Source organism: Heteronotia binoei, chromosome 8, assembly GCF_032191835.1.
Source record: "Heteronotia binoei isolate CCM8104 ecotype False Entrance Well chromosome 8, APGP_CSIRO_Hbin_v1, whole genome shotgun sequence".
In the NCBI taxonomy this organism is placed as follows: Eukaryota; Metazoa; Chordata; class Lepidosauria; order Squamata; family Gekkonidae; genus Heteronotia; species Heteronotia binoei.
The window spans coordinates 20,478,491-20,484,490 of record NC_083230.1 but is presented as its reverse complement, the minus strand read 5'-3'; the positions used below and the strand labels follow the sequence as shown (position 1 = coordinate 20,484,490).

General features: G+C 43.4%; 1 protein-coding gene across 1 annotated transcript in view; it reads left to right on the top strand.

Moving 5' to 3' along the window:
* The first annotated feature begins 892 nt into the window (after positions 1–892).
* TTLL8 (tubulin tyrosine ligase like 8) overlaps positions 893–6,000 on the top strand; it is a 46,110-nt gene continuing 41,002 nt past the window's right edge. Inside the window, exons 1-2 of the mRNA XM_060244544.1 lie at positions 893–961; positions 4,065–4,132. The gene's annotated coding sequence lies outside the window, so the exon portion shown is untranslated. The remainder of the gene's footprint in view (positions 962–4,064; positions 4,133–6,000) is intronic.

Sequence of the window (6,000 nt, the reverse complement as noted above, 5' to 3'; positions counted from 1 at the left end):
GGCTGTTTTTTGAGGTAGAGGCGCCACATTTTCAGTATAGCATCTAGTGCCTCTCCCCAAAATACCTCCCAAGTTTCAAATTGGACCAGGGGGTCCAATTCTATGAGCCCCAAAAGAAGGTGCCCCTATCCTTCATTATTTTCTATGGAAGGAAGGCATTCTAAAAGGTGTGCTGTCCCTTTAAATGTGATGGCCAGAACTCCCTTGGAGTTCAATCATGCTTGTCACACCCTTGCTCCTGGCTCCACCCCCAGTGTCTTCTGGCTCCACCCCCAAAGTCTCCTGGCTCCACCCCCAAAGTCCCCAGATATTTCTTGAATTGGACTTGGCAACCCTATCCGCAGAAGAGTGTGTGTGTATATATATATATATATATATATATAAATAAAAGAAGCTGCCTGAAGCAACAAAAATTATCTGAGGCATGAAATACCATAATGATAAAGGAGGGTTACAGAGGACACTGCAATAAAGAAAGGGAGGTGAAACATGCAGTAAACATTGCAATATTAACCTTTACAGGAGAGACCTTCTGAACCATTCATTACTGTTCTAATCCTCCCTGAATATTTCTATTTTGCACATTCTGCAAAATGACAGAAATACGGGCCACCCTAACCACCTCCGCCAGTAAAAGTAGACAATATTGACCTCGGTAGAGCAAAGTTCTGACACAGGTTCATACGTTCATGTCAAAGGGATTGCCTCGAAAATAACAGTAGATCAAATGTAGGTAAAGCAAGCTTGAGCCTCCTCATTAATCTTCTTTCATATTGACTGAAGCGTGTTTGCTTTTGATTTTAGGAAAAAAAAATATTTACCATCTCTGGACCTTACCCTGTAATCCGTAATTCTTTAAGGAAAAGAGGATGGGTGGAAAGAAAGTACCCCGTTAAATATGACCCTCAGGAACATAAAGAAGATGGGAATGAAACAGAACGTGACAATAGTGGGAAAACCGGTAGGAGCTTAAATAACTTCTCATTTGCATTCAAGTTGGGATATAAGCCTTGGAAATAAAATTTTCGAATTTCACTTCCATATTCTGTTTTTTTTTTTTTTTAAATTAAAACTAAGCAGGGGTATAGTGGTAGTCTTTGAAGGTGGCACTTGGCTTTTATGAAAACGCTTTAAAAAGCATACCCTGCTACCCTATAAAATGAAAAATGAAGTCTTCCTTAACCATTGTGTTAGCTGTGATGTAATAGAATGTCCATAAACATTCTAATTGGTAAAGGAGAAATGGTTATTCTTGAAATGTCAACAATCTGTGCAGTCGCTATGTTGGCGCAGCTCATAAAAACCCTGAGAGATAGAAAGACTTGCTTGTTTTTACCATAAAGATAAGAATTTCAAACATTTCTGTAAACGTTTGGCTTTCAGTAGACATGAATTCTACATTGTGGAGATGTCTTCCTTCCCTTGCTTAATTTCCAATAAAATGTTGTAGGGCTTAAGTCAATAAGGAAGAAAGATGGCGCTTTGACTTCGTATCTCAAAGGTTTAGGTTACAGGACTCAACACGGTTATCAGGAATTGAGAGATGGTATAAAGGCTTTGTATATGTTTTAAGACTGACTCTTTATCTGGAAACAGTCTCTGAGGCTCAGACCCGGGTAATTTGTGTTAAAATGTATTGCTGCCTCCATCTCATAATGGGTGTTTTTGGTTAAACCTTTACTATTTATATGACAGCAGTCGCCAACCCAGTGCTGGCACCTGGTGGGAGATTGCAGGAGGTGAGGATCTACACAATTGACATCACACGGACACCATAATGTCATTTCTGGAATGAACCAATGCAATGAACTGGAAGTGATGTTGCAGTATTGGGATTATATAGATCCCCCATATTTTGCTCCTGCTGCTCCATGAAACAGCAGTGGGGGCCTAATTACCATATATACATGGCTTCAGATGTTTAGTTGCTGGCACAATCTGAGATGAGAATACAGTTTCAGGTACTTTCAGAGAATGTAAAGAAACAGGTCTAACAATTTTAATTTTAAAGCATTCATGGCCTTAGGGTTGCCAATCCACAGGTGGGGGCAGGGGATCCCCTGGTTTGGAGACCCTCCCCCCACTTCAGGGTCGTCAGAAAGCGGGGGGAGGGGAGGCAAATGTCTGCTGGGAAATCTGTTATTCCCTATGGAGATTTATTCCCATAGAAAATCATGCAGAATTGATCTGCGGGTATCTGGGGCTCTGGGGAGGCTGTTTTTTGGAGTAGAGGCACCAAATTTTCAGCATAGCATCTAGTGCCTCTCCTCAAAATACCCCCCAAGTTTCAAAAAGATTGGACCAGGGGGTCCAATTCTATGAGCCCCCAAAGAAGGTGCCCCTATCCTTCATTATTTCCTATGGAAGGAAGGAATTGAAAAGGTGTGCCGTCCCTTTAAATGTGATGGCCAGAACTCCCTTTGGAGTTCAATTATGCTTGTCACAGCCTTGATCTCGGCTCCACCCCTAATGTCTCCTGGCTCCACCCCCAAAGTCCCCAGATATTTCTTGAATTGGACTTGGCAACCCTACATGGCCTATGGTCCTAATACTTCTTGTAGTATGTTTCCAGGTATACTCCCAGACACCTACTATGAGTCTCAGGCAGTTTACTTCTTCTGGTGCCCTCTTGTAACTGTATAGTAACAGTTAAGTTTAGGGCTGCTAGGGCTGCTGATTGTCACAATGAGAGAAAGAATGTGTGTGTGTGTGTGTGGAGGGGGGAGGAGAGAGTTGCATCTGGACCCAGAAGTAATTTCACTTCCGGGTGACACTCTGGAAGTCTAGAGAGGAACTGTATTTGAACCTGGAAGTGGTGGATGATGCTCTAGGAATGCTCCCAAATCTTTATGGTCTTTACCACAGATATTTAGGAGGATTTTTCAGGCATCATACATCACTTCCAGGATTGGATGAAATCCCCCCCCAACCTCCCCCCCCCCACTTTCTTCTGCTGAGACAATTAGCATTGTTGGGCAACTGAGTGAATCAGCAGGCAGATGTAAACCCTAGCTGGAACGTGGACTTTTGTTGTGGGTATGGAAGGCACCTTTGCTTTTCATATTCAGGGAGGCATCCAAAACAATTTTATTTCAGAGGCCGTTGAGTCGAGAATAAACTGCTTTGGCAGATTGGGCTCCATTTTAATGTGTGAATTTTATATATGTGCATTGTTTTTTATTCTGTTAATGGACTGCTATGTTATTTTTGCAGCTTGTTGGTCCCTTGCTAACTGCTTTGAGTCTAAATAGATAAGGCAGGATAGGGCTTTTTTTGTTGCAGGAACTCCCTGGTGTAGCCAATCCTCCAAGAGTTTACAGGGCACTTAGTACAGGGCCTACTCTAAGCTCCAAAAGGATTGGTTCATTTACTGTACCATTAACCATTGCTACTAACCATAGGCTAATATGCAGGGGGGAATCCTGACTAACAAGAAACGGGGTCAACTAGGAGGGAGGGGGGAAGAGTAGAAAGCCTTTTCCCAGGAATATCAAAGGTTGCCAGGAGTCTTTGAAGCCACCCGTAGGTACCAGCTTCTCACCTCCTCTCCGGAGGCTCCAAGGCCAGCGCCTCTGGGCAATGTAACCACCAACGGAAGAGATAAGGGGGGAAGCACTGGGAATGTCTCAGTATGCAAAAACAGCCTTTTGTTTTGGGAAATATGGGGTAGAGGTGAATGCTTTGAAGTAGAGAATAAATAGCTATAGATTGAAACACTTGCCATCAGTTCCAATTTACCTGCTTGCTTGGAGTAACTCTGAAGTATCCAATAAATGCAACTTTGTTTCAACTACTGAGTCTGCGTTCTTGTGAGCTTCAATGAACCCACGCCTGACAACATTGGGGTGTGTGGCCTAATATGCAAAGAAGTTCCTGCTACAAAAAAAGCCTTGCAGTATATATATATGTGTGTGTGTGTGTGTGTGTGTGTGTGTGTATATATATATATATAGTAAACAAACAAATAAATATTCTTAGAAATGTTGTTTACTTTGCTTTGCTACAACCTGTTTGTCTATAGTACACTTATAGCTGTTCTGTTGTTTTATATGATTTCCTCGAAGAAAGCAAACCTGCCTTACATGAAGAGGAAATTCCTTCTAACAATTCAGGTGACATCCATGATATAATGGTAAGACTACAGAAGTAATTATTGTAACATTTTGTTTTTGCGGTATCATTTCCTTGACATCTGATTGTGCACTGAAACAATAGTAGAACAAGATTTGAGGAGCAGAGGGACCACAGTAAGGTATAATGCCATAGAGTCCACCCTCCAAAAGATCAATTTTTCTCTAGGGAAAATGATTTTGGTCCTCTGGAGATCAATTGTAATAGCAGGAGATCTTCAGGTGATTCCTGGAGGTTGGCTACCCTAATAAAATTTGATTATTTGGCACCCAACCGTAGGGTTGCCAAGTCCAATTCAAGAAATATCTGGGGACTTTGGGGGTGAAGCCAGGAGACTTTGGGGGGGGGGGAGCCAGGAGACATTAGGGGTGGAGCCAAGATCAAGGCTGTGACAAGCATAATTGAACTCCAAAGGGAGTTCTGGCCATCACATTTAAAGAGACGGCACACCTTTTCAATGCCTTCCTTCCATAGGAAATAATGAAGGATAGGGGCACCTTCTTTTGGGGCTCATAGAATTGGACCCCTAGTCCAATCTTTTTGAAACTTGGGGGGTATTTTGGGGAGAGGCACTAGATGCTATATTGAAAATTTGGTGCATCTACTCCAAAAAACAGCCCCCTCAGAGCCCCAGATACCCGCAGATCAATTCTGCATGATTTTCTATGGGAATAAATCTCCCTAGGGAATAATAGTGTCCCCAGCAGACATTTCCCTCCCCTCCTCCCGCTTTCTGACAACTCTGAAGCGGGGGGAGGGCCTCCAAACCGGGGGATCCCCTGCCCCCACCTGGGAATTGGCAATCCTACCCAACAGCCAACATCCCAGTCTACTGTAACAAAACAAAACAAAGCAAAACTAGGCAGCATTGCTAAGAGGTGGTAGAAAACTGGCCTCAACCAAACTCAAAGGAAGGCCTGGCAGAACATCTCTGTCTTACGTTAGATCCTGAACAGAAGGGAAACATCCTACTGGTTACATAACATACTACTGGTTTTCCTTCTCCCCTCTTCCTTCATTCCACTCACCTCGTGTGCTTCACCTTTTAAGGAGCATGTCTTCCTCATCCACATCCTACCTTTCCTTCAATACTGGACAGCAAGCCATGCACAGCCAATAGGGCTCTCCAGACTATTGAGATTTTCACATCTTGTACAAATCCGAATGCCATTTTGGTTGCCTTAGCAACTTTGTCAAATGGGGCGTTACATTCTGTCAGACTACTGTGTCACTGCAGCAGAAGGGACAGCTCCACTGCCCTAGTACTAGGTAGGTTGTCTGATGCTTAGGAAAGGAAATTAGCATCTCAGCCAGGCCCTATACAGATACAATGGAATATCAGGCTACTGTCCAAAGAAGTTGCTAAGGCAGCTAAAAGGATGCCTTAACTCACAAGGGAATTTGAAAACCCCTGTCAAGCAAGCACAGCAGTACTGAAAGAGGGAAGGGGGTCATAAGAACATAAGAGAAGCCATGTTGGATCAGGCCAATGGTCCATCTAGTCCAACACTCTGTGTCACACAATAGCAAAAAAACCCCCAAGTGCCATTGGGAGGTCCAACAGTGGGGCAAGGACACTGAAAGCCCTCCCACTGTGCCCCCCAAAGCACCAAGAATACAGAACATAACTACCCCAGACACAGAGTTTCATCGATACCCTGGGCCTAATAGCCACTGATGGGCCTCTGCTCCATACGTTTATCCAATCCCTTCTTGAAGCTGTCCATGCTTGTAACCACCACTTCCTGTGGCAGTGAATTCCATGTGTTAATCACCCTTTGGGTGAAGAAGTACTTCCTTTTATCCATTCTAACCAGACTGCTCAGCAATTTCATTGAGTGCCCACGAGTTCTCATATTGTGAGAAAGG